At 44.5% G+C, this 11,030-nt stretch overlaps 1 pseudogene; it reads left to right on the plus strand.

Annotated features, from left to right (window-relative positions):
• The first annotated feature begins 350 nt into the window (after positions 1-350).
• Positions 351-469, plus strand: LOC118603456 (annotated as a pseudogene).
• Positions 470-11,030: the final 10,561 nt, after the last annotated feature.

The following is an 11,030-nucleotide window of genomic DNA, read 5'->3' on the forward strand; positions in this document are numbered from 1 at the left end:
TAGGAGGGCTTAGGGCTTCAGGAGCTGTGGTCTATGATAAGTTTACTATCTGAGCCCAATAAATGTTCAAGGAATAAATAAGAGCCAATAAAACTATGCAAACCAAGAGTAAAAATAAGTATCCTTATATGCGCTTTAGATCTTAAATTTATATCCAAGCTGCTAAGTGTCAAGTGTGTGTCTAATAAAGATTCTACAGAGGGCCTGGAGTGGTGTGACCAAAGAAGAGGGAGCCTCCAGTGTCCATCACTGGGAGGCCGGATGGATGGCCACCTGGGGCAGGCCAGTGGCCTCGCATCTCCTGGTCTGTTAAATATCATGGAAAACACTCAAGTCAAAAGATATTTCCTGTCTACGGCCATGCCAACCTGAATGCGCCTAATCCCATTTGATCTTGGAAGCTAAGCAGGGTCGGGCTTGGTTAGTACTTGGATGGGAAAACACCTTGGAATACCAGGTGCTATAGGTGTTAATAAAAAAAAAAAACAAAAACAAAAAACAAAAACAAAAAAAAACGTGTTTCCTGTCAGGAAAAGGACATCAGAGATGGAAGAGGGAAAAAGGAGGAGGCCTCTCCAGGGCACCTCCCTCCTGGAATGGGGACTGTGAATCTATAACAGAAAGGCTTTAAAAAAGTGGTATCAGGCTGCCTTGGTGATGTTCTCATAGTTAAATGGAAAAGAGCCACTTTTAGGAAAGGCCGCAGTGACCATCAAATCCTACCTCCGTCCACCTGCCATGTTGCCTAAATCTCACCAGTAGTATTTCTTTCCTTTAGGTTAACAAACAAGTAAGAGTAAGGTCTGGAAAATTCTTATTCTATATTCCTGACTTTTGGATTGCCTCTTCTTGATTATGAACACAAACAAAACTAAAATCTCCATATTGTTTTTTTTCCCTAGTCATCATAGAATATTTTTTTTTAAAAAAAGAGATAAGCAAAATTAAAAAATAAATTCAGCCCATAATGAAATCACCCAGAGATAGCTATTATTAAAATTTAAGTATTCCTTTCTGCTATATTCTTTTATCACAAAACTTTTTTTTTTCTTGTGAAATTTAATACAACACAATTTAACTCTTTTTCTTTAGAGTTAACAAGTTTTGTTTCTTATTTAGAAAATCTCTTTCTGAGTTATGAAGGATTCTCTCACATTTTTTTCCTAGAAGCTTTATATGGTATCTTTCAAATAAGGTTAAGAAGCCCTAGAATTGATTTCTCTTCATGGCATGAGGTAGAGACTTGTTTTATTTTTCCCTCCAGATAGATTTCCAGTTGTACCAAGATCATTTTTTCCCCACTACTCCGAAATTTTATTTTTTGTTGAAAAATCAATCTTCCAGACATGGATGGCTCTCTCTCTACATGCTCTTGTGTTCCATTGGACAAGATAGGATAGGCTATACTTTGTTTTTGGGTAACAACTCCAAATTCTCATGGCTTAGCATAATAAAGTTATTTTTTTTTTTTCCACTAGTAGGTCACTGGCGATGTAAAAGATGTGTCAGGGCAACTGTCCTTCATGAAATAAAGTGTCTGCACTATTGAGAGTACTCTCTATCCAGAAAAAGAGACCAGTTTCTGGTGGTATGAGTGACTCTGAGAGGCAAAGCCTCTCCTTTTCATACTTCCGTAGTTTTTACCACTTTTTTTTATGACATCATTATTTTCTTATCTCATTATTTAGATACTTTTCTCCCCTACTAAACAAATGGTTCATCAAAGACAAATTCTCTGTCTTCGTCATTGTGTCTGTCGTAATACCTAGGGAAGTTCCAACCGAGATGTGAATGTATTATAAATAAATGAAGGAATTTAATCTTACCTTCTTACCTGCCTATCTATCTACGTAAGTTTCACTTATTTTTGCCTTTTGGCTCCTTCCCTAACCTCAAGCCCCATTGGGCTCTGTGATGTTCCTTAAGTAAGGAGACATGGTCCGGCTGCAGGGTCTTCGCACTTGCCCTTCCTTTTGTCTGAACGCCCTTGCCCCAGATATCTACCGCTCTCATCTCCTCATCTCATTCCCATTTCTTATGATACGTTCCTTGTGCAGGGAGATCTTCTCTGACCACATCGTCAGTAAGTGCATTTGCTCCCCCTCTGCCATTCTCTGTCATCTCACCCTACTTTATTTTGCTTTACAGCACTTATCCCTAAGTGATAGTATATTGTACATGTATATGCAGGTTAATTGTGTGTCTCCAGCAGTAGTTTATAAGTTCTGTGAGGGCAGGAAACTATGTATTTTGTCCACCACAATTATCTCCAGGGCTTTGAACGCGCCTGGCACATAGTAGGCCTTCAAAAAGTATTTATTAAGCTAAGTGCTATGATAACTGTTTTACGCAATTTTTAAATGTTTTTTCCCTCCAGCAATTTAAAAAATTTAATATGTTATTATTGTCTCTATTTTACTGATGAGCAGACTGAGGCTCAGAAAGCTTATTTAATATGACCAAGGACACACAGCTAGTGAGTGATCGACCTGAAATTTGAACTCAGGACTTTGTCTTATAAAGTTAGTCAGGGCAGCCTCATCCATGCAATAAATGTCTGCTGAGACGTGCATATAAAATTAAGTGAGGTAGGCTGGGGTGCAACAGCTGTTGGGAAGGATGAAGTGAGAACACTGAAGATGTGGGGGAGCATCAAACATTTTCTTACAGGTCGGTAGCCTTTTCTGCACCCTTGGAATGATCATCCTGATCTGAGGATCTCCCACCCCTGCCCCTGCCTCACTCACTTTCTATCTGGCCGTTTCCTTAGCCTGGCTGATCCAAATAGCAGTGTAACAGAATGGCGACCAGACATGTACAGCAATGTATTAGGAAAAAAGAAAAGGCAGTTCAGATGATGCAAGAGCATCCAGATGTCAAGCAGCCTGTGCATGCACACTTGCCCATTCATGCTATTAATTTTTTAAGCATTTGTGATAAGAACAAGAGTTGGGCTGCTTCTCTGGGGGCCTCCCTGGATGGGTTAATCTGCTTCAGGCTTTCTGATTGGTTCCTACTTGTTTGCAGCAAAACCTAAAGCTTCTGAGCCAAGCACAGGCTTCCGAGAGCCCCTGGGAAAAATGGAAAACAATCGAGATACCACTGGGAGCTTTGCCTGCTGGGGTCCCTGCCTATCACCTGGCAGTTTAGAAGGGGGATTACCATTCACCTGTTCCCTTTGCAGCTCATTGGCATCTCATTCAGGAACAAGCATAAAACAAAAACAAAACAAACAAATAAAAAAAACACAGACCCTTTGAAGAACAGGAATAGGATGCCCCCCTACACAGAGCCAATTCAGTATATAATTGTCCTCATGATTGTTTAAAGATGAATGGGCTCCATTGTGGGAAGGGTGATGCGGACAGGCAAGAGCCTAGCTTCATGGTCAAGCAGAACTCCATTAGAATTTGGGTCATAGCTGGGTGACCTAACAACAGTTATTTAATCAGAGTCTCAGATTTCTCATGTGTAAAATGGACACTAAGATAATTACTTTGCAGGGTTGCTATGAAGAATAAATGGAACCATGTTTCTGTAGTGTCTGAGACTAAGCCTGACACATAGTAGGGTGTCATAAGTGGTACCCCTTATGGGGATTAGAAGCCTGAGGGTCTGGGCCCTTATTTGATTGGCCAGAAACAACCCCTCTCATTACCTTGCTGATCACTCCTTCTCTGTGGATGATGACAATTTTTCTCTGTATCATGGAACAGTGGCCCTCAAAATTTGTTTTTCATAAGAATCCTCTGGAATGCTAGTTAAATATACAACTTCCTAGTACCCATTCTTCCAAATCGGATTTTTTTTATCAAGAATGTCACCCATCTTCCTATATAATTCTGACTTTGAGAAATACTGCTCTAGGATTTACAGAATGCTAATAAAGACTGTTTGACCTAAAGGCAAAATGCTTTTCTAAAGCCCAAAATGGAAATGAATACTCTCCCAACATCTTTGGGTGTGCAATTTGCATAGTTATAGCACCTTTTCATCAGGTGCAAATGAGACCCAAATGAATCCTTATTTTGACCCATAAAAATATCTCTTGGTGGTGAGAGCTGAGCAGAGAGAGAAGGGCCTGGATACCATAGGGAAATTAACACCGGCACACAAGACACCTGGATTTTAGCTTTTGGTCTGAAGTTCACTAGCTGTGCAACTTTGGCGTATCACTTTAGTTTCTCTAAATCTGTTTCCTCTTCTGTAAAATGAAAGTCGTAATCTCTGCCCTGGCTATGTTTCAGGGATCTCATGGGTTTAAGTCTGATGAACAGGCTTTGACAAAGGCAAATTGCTTGATGGGCATGGAAGACAAAGTATTAGAATATTGGTTGGACTGGAAAGTCAACGCCATTTCCCTCCAGTATCAGTTGGGGTCTAACCAGGAAAACACAATTCACTTGTTCCAACAGAGGGACTTGAATGTAGAGAATGGGTCACTCTAGTGTTGGAAAGGTTGCAAAGCCAAAGAGAGGATGATGAGCTAACTCAAGGATTAGCAAGGGCAGACAGTCCCTAGTATGTACAGGCTGAAGAGAGAGGGAGGAGGTCATGTATCAGAGTCCCTAATGGGTTTGTCTGGAGGGAGCTGGAGCCATGGAAGAATTGTTGTGGCTCCAGTGGGAAGAAATACCTGTCTTCTTACTTCTTCCCTCCAGTCTCCTGCTGGCGTCCCTACTGGCTGAACTCAGCCTGAAGCTGGCTGAGCCCGAGAAACTCTTGCAGCCTCAGGCATCAGACCTGCAGGAAGAGAGTAGAAAGGGAGGGGGCCTGAAAGGTGAAGAGGGACAGAACAGATCTGAGGGCAACAGGCCAGAACAAGCACATCTTCTGATTTTCTGCCTGGTCGCAGGTCTACTCACATACCTTTCTTAACTGAATTTGTCTTGGAGCTAAGAAAGCTACCCTACTCCACCCTGTACCTCAGCAACACGTAATGACTCAATTCAAAAATTAAAAATGCCCCGAAATCTAAGATTCAAGATCAGATCACTGCCTCCACAATGACCAAGATTCATGATACAAAAGGTGGCATGGAATCAAGCTTTTATTTGAACCTTTGGTCAATATTACGCTTCTTTCTCCACAGAAGCAGGGAAGTAAGTATGTGGAGGGAGTCTGGCCAACATTTGCCTGAACCCCACCTAGTTTTACAATAGTCAAATAATTAATCAGACATCTTGAGTTTTATAGTTATATCTATTATGTATGTACTGACTTTTTCAAGCCATTAGAATCCTATTATCTATATTAAGTTGAGAAACAGCCTTTAAACATAACTAATACTTCTTTGAGGAAGATGCCTTGGGATTGTGTGGGGACCACACAAGAACTTATGGAGTTGAAAGTGCCTGTTAACAAATCCTGGCTAAAGGAACGATGTTTGTTGGCTGCAGAGGCTGCTGTATGTAGAGGTAGTGCTGTGGGATCCTTTAGAAAACTGTGCTTACGTACTGGGCAACATGTCCCTCCAGGGAGAGAACTATACAAGTAAGAAATGAAAAGAAACAGTTAGCCATTCTCTCATTTGACTTTCTCATTGTACAGGAGCAGACTGCATTCTATGGAGGAGAAATGCCACACCCTTTCCCACCCCAATTCTGCCAGTCCAGGACTCTTTACCTAGTAAGTGATGAGTAACCAGGGACCACATATGGCCCATTTAATTTAATAACCCAGCTTGAATTATAACTTTTTGATGCTTGATTAGATACAATGTGACTCAAAGACCACGTGTATTAGCATCACACGTTATACTCACAAAAAAAGGCCCTTCCTCAGACCTCTTCCCAGACTTAAGACTCAGACTTGGAGGGTGGGGCCAGAAATTCTGCCTTTTTCGCAAGTTTCCCAGGTGATTCTTACACATATTAATAAGAACTCATGAAAATTTGTTGAACAAAGATGAGTGAAAGAACAAATTAAACAACAAATGTAGATGCTGTCACAATTTATTTATCTATTCTCCTACTGAAGTATATTTAGCTTGTTCCCAATTGTTTGTTTTACCAACAGCGATGCGATGAATATCTTGTACTGTTACTTTGTGAGCCTATTGCCAGGACTTGTATCTGGAGGTAGATTTGCTGGGTCACTGGCATGTATAGCTTCCTCTTTACTAGAATTAACAAATCACTATCTAACGTGTTTATAAAAATCCTCAGTCTTGAACAAGCAGTGGGTTGGAATTCCTTCCTCGTTACCTCCTGGATAGTATTTATCATCAGACTTTTTGGTTTTGCCAATCTGAAGGATCGGAGGTGGCCTCTCATGTGTTAGTTTGTGTTTCTCTGGCTATTGGTGAGGTTGAGCACCTTTTCACGTGTTTAAAGACGTTCATTTTCGAATTGACTTTACAATTTTTTTCGCAGTGAATTTAAGCTGTAATAATATATGTTTCTTTCCATGTGGGACTCCCCTCAATAAAATCATTTCTCCTTGAATGAAAAAGGCAATAAGTTGTATAAACATTTGTCATTTTTTCCCCCGAATTTTGCTGGTGCAAAAACAGCACTCACACTCGAAGAGACAACAGCATTTTGCAAAATGAAGGTGCCAAGTGAGGAAAACCCTTGCAAAGGTCCTGCCCTACCCTGGAGAAGATGGGTCACATCCGAAAGTCAGGACCGTCCACCCAGTCTTCCGCTTTCTTCTACTACGGTTTCCACGGATTGCTCTGCCCACTTCTTCTCCATCGCTGCCATCTGGTTTCCTTTCTTGGGACCTTCCTGTTGCCTGAAAAGAGCCTTTGTGGCCCAGGGTCTTTTTCTCAACTCCAGTCTTGGCGCTCCTAGTTGTTATGGGTAGTTGCCACTAGAAGCTACTCTAACAAATGCGGGGAGTGCGGACAAGGAGATGGGGAGCCTCCCACCGACGGTGTCAGCAGAAGTAATCGAAGGGACTGGGCCCACATTGCACAGGTCTTTCCCAGTCGGGTTCACTAATGCATCAGTCATACTTCTTCTGAAATTAACCTCTCCCAGGCCTCTTGCCCTACCCTTCTCTCTTTGAATTCCCAAGGCTACTGTTCATGAGTTTCTCTCTTTCTTCAGTTTTATAAGGAGGCCTGTCCTCTTCCTCAAACCAGCCACCAAAGTAAGAGTCATCCCTCTTTACAGGAAATACCAGATAGATGTGTTGTCAGGTCTTATCACGCACGGAGGTCATCTGGGATTGGCTTCTGACTGAGCCTGCTGGCTTGCTGTTTCCTACTCCTGTCTTAGAGCAACCACAAGGGGAGTCGTTTTCCAAATATAATCCTTTTTTTTTTTTCCTGCTACACTTGTCTATCCTTGCCATCCTCATCCCATTACTTGTTTTCTCCCTGGAGCAGCAAGAGCCTAGAAGAGTGGTAGGACAAGCGGAAAGGACAGGGGCTTTGGGGCTGAGAGGTGGGCAGCTCCACAGAGTGGGCAGCAGGGCAAGAAGGTGGGGGAGTGGGCTGAGAGCCTTTGGGTCTCTGTGGAAGAGTCTTTGGCGGAGGGGATGGGGGCGGGCAGACTGTCACATTGCTCAGAAGGATCTCTCTGTCGCCAAGTACCTTCCTTACAGAAGTGCCCCACACTGGGGTCCTCTGCCCTGAGGACTGTCTAATTAAGTCATTCAGCAGATGTTTACTGAGTTCCTATTATGTATCATATACCATGCTGGGTAGCATGGGTGGGGGTGCAAGTAATACACAGAGGCTCTGTCTTCATTCCCCCTGTCGCTTAGCAGAGAGTAGGACTTTAAGGGACTAGGAGGGGCAAGCAAGCTTTGATCTCTACAGAGAGAAATGTCTGGAACAGGAAATGCTTTGGGAAAGGGGTCAGTGCCGAATATCTTAATGACAGGATTGGGGGCTGGGTGGTCAACAGGCAACAGGTACTCAGAGGAAGCACAGAGTCCGGGGATGGAGGCTTCCCCATCAAAGATTTTGCCTCTGTATAGAGCTGAGGGATAAAAATAGTTAAAGCACCAAACACAGTGCTCAGTACGTAATAGGTGCTCAATAAAATATTATTTTTTTCCTCCTTATTGTTTCTCTTTTCATTTCGTCCTCCTCTTTTACTTTTATTCCTTTCCCTCCTCCATCCTTTCTTGTATCTAATTGGATACATATTTTTGCATGTTATTAAATATTATTCTTTTGATTTTTTAATCATCTAAAAACAGATAACATTCTCTGCTATACAAAACGGTGGACTAGATTTGGTACAGAGGGTCTGGTTTGCTAATTCCTGATTTAGAGCAATAGTTCTTAAGTTTGGGGGTTTACATCCAACCCTCTGAGGACCCAAGGAAAGCTTCACGTTCATTAATTCATCCTACAAATGTGTCTGAGGTTTCCTGTACCCCTGCTTGCAGGAGCAGCGAGCGCCACAAAGTCCCACTCTCAAGGAGCTTGCGTTCTAAGCACTAACTAAGCAAGCAAAGCAAGACTTCTTGGGCGCTGCAAAGACATATACGGGGTGCTGCGGGGAACCAGGGTAGGAGGGAGCAATGCTGATTCAGATAGGGCGGTCGGGGCAGGCCTCTCTGAGAATGAGACGTTGGCAGTGAACCTGAACTGTGATACTATATATATTTTTTCAACTTGGGATCCCTCTCAATACAGTAATTTTTTACTTGAACGAAAGGGACAATAAGGTGTGTAAACATTTGTATTATCTTTCTGAATTGAGAAAGAAATGAGAAGGGGACATCTGTGAGAAGACCTGGAGGAAAGCAGGAGGCAGAGAGAGGGAACAGCGAAGCCTAGGCAGAGAAGGGAGCCAGTGGGGCCTGGGTGCAGTGACCCCGCTGGGAGCGAAGGTGAGGGCGACAGAGGGCAGCCAGGGGCCTCTGGGTCATGATAAGTGTCTGTTCCCCATTTCACACATGCGCGCGCGCACACACACACACACACACACACACACCCCTAAATAAAAAGGAAGTGAGCAAAGGGTTTTAGGGTGAGATGGGACACGGTCTGATTCACATCACCTTGGCTGAGTATGCAAGCCCATTTCTAGAAAAAATGCACTTAGAGGCACACTCCCAACTGTTTTGCTAATTGTGTATATTTTTAGGCGTCCTGAAAGTCCCTCTACAGAAGTCCAAACCTCAAATCAAAAATTCCAGAATTAAAGAAAGGAAAAAGTGGAGCCCACACTGAAAGAAAATGGTCTTTATGTCCCCTGGAAAGGTCTGGGCAGGGCTTGACGGAGTCACCTCCTTCTTCTACGTGGTCTCTTGATGGCCCACCTGAGGTGAGAAAGGGGTGGGAGGTGGTTGCTCCAACTTATGTACAAACCCTGACCTGTGTAGCTGGCATCAGATAAGAGTTGCAAACGTACCTTTTATCTGATGGCAGCTAGTCAGGGTTTGTATAGAAACCCTGGGAGTGGAGTGGAGGCAGAGGTGGTGAGCAAAAGTCACCCCTCTCTCTCCCAGCTCCTGGTTGTCATCCTCCAACTTGCAAACACACATACACACACTTCCAAGGAAACAGCTCGTGCAGAAACACCTTCTTGGTGCCTCGCCAGTTACTACAGGGCCAAACTTCTTGGCTCTGCCCTGCCAGGCCCATGACCCGGGGGCTGTGCCTCTGGGCCCTCCTTGTCTTGCAGATAGAACTGGGCCCTGAGTCAGGCTCTCAGGCTCCAACCTAGTAGCCACCTGTGCTCCTGGGGGAACTTTGGAGGCTGGGAAACCTTCAAAGAGCAGTTAATCACTAACTAGCTGGAGATAAGAGAGAGAGTAAAACAATGGAGAAAACGCCCAACCTAGAGCTCAGAGCTTCCCGCCTGCACACGCCAGAACTGCATCCGCCCCAAGGAGCTGGGATCTCACACACACACACACACACACACACACACACACACACACACACACACACACCGAGGCTGTCCACTAGAGAGAAGCCAAGGCACCCCAGGACTGAGGGTCTGATAGCCCCGCTGCTCCTACCCTTCCTCATAGGCCTTCTCCTCCACCCTCAGCCTGGAGGACAAATGGGGCAGGTACCCAGGGAGGGCCCCCTTTATCTCTAAGGTCTGGGTGTGGAGTTCAGATGGGCCCACTTGTTCTGCCTGCCTGGAGACCCACGACAAATCAGACAGGCTCCTTGCCCACAGTGAGCTCGCGGTCACAGCGGGGGAAAGAAACAGACGCAAACGGAATGAATGATTTCCAGCGGTCTACCTGCTGAAGCGGTGGAGGAGGAGACAGACATGCTGGGATCTAGGAGGGAAGGGTCGGAGCCATCTGGGGAGGTGGGGAGGGCTACGCCAAGGAGGTCGTCATCGCAGTCACCAAGCGTTATCCTAGGCGCTTCCTATGCATTGTCTCTAGTCCCACAGCCACGTGTGGTTGCTATTAGCCCCATTTACAGATGAGAGACTTGGAGACTTGCCCAAGGACATGCAGCTGGTAAATGCTGGAGCTGGGATTGCAGCCGGGACTTCTCGACCTCAAAATCACATTACTTTCCTTCCAACCACCAATTTCCCATGGCTGGCGTCTAAAATGTTCAGTGGAGTATTTCTCCATTCCAAGGAAAACAAAAGTTCCAGACTTCCACTCAAGCTGCTAGCAGCCATTCATACCTTAGTATGAATGATGCAGATGCTTGTGTTGCTGGGGGGCGGGCAGGAAAGTTTGGGGGTTGCTGAGAGTAGAGAAAAAGAAGAGTCTCCCAGACATAGGAATAGGAGCCAACCTTTGGGCACCTGGTTGCCACTTTACCCCGGTTTTTCTTAAGCCTCTACTGACTTGATAGCCCCAAGGGGCTTTTACTTGTCTCCTGAGAACTCCCTGATAAGCATGCCTGCCTTCTTCCTGATGATATCAGCAGGATTCCTCAGTTACCCCATCATCTTTCTTACCTCCTGGCTCTTCAGAATCTTGGAGATAAAAATGTCCTGCCTCCTAAAAGCTCTGCGAGGCTTTCAGAGAAAACAACATGAAAGGACTGCCAACTGGAACCTCAGCTCTGCAAGGCAGACCTCTGCTCCAACTGCCTGCAGCTCTTCCTCAGCTCAGCCCTACCAGCTGCAAGACAGTGG

Source organism: Rousettus aegyptiacus, unplaced genomic scaffold (genome assembly GCF_014176215.1).
Source record: "Rousettus aegyptiacus isolate mRouAeg1 unplaced genomic scaffold, mRouAeg1.p scaffold_m13_p_5, whole genome shotgun sequence".
Lineage (NCBI taxonomy): Eukaryota > Metazoa > Chordata > Mammalia > Chiroptera > Pteropodidae > Rousettus > Rousettus aegyptiacus.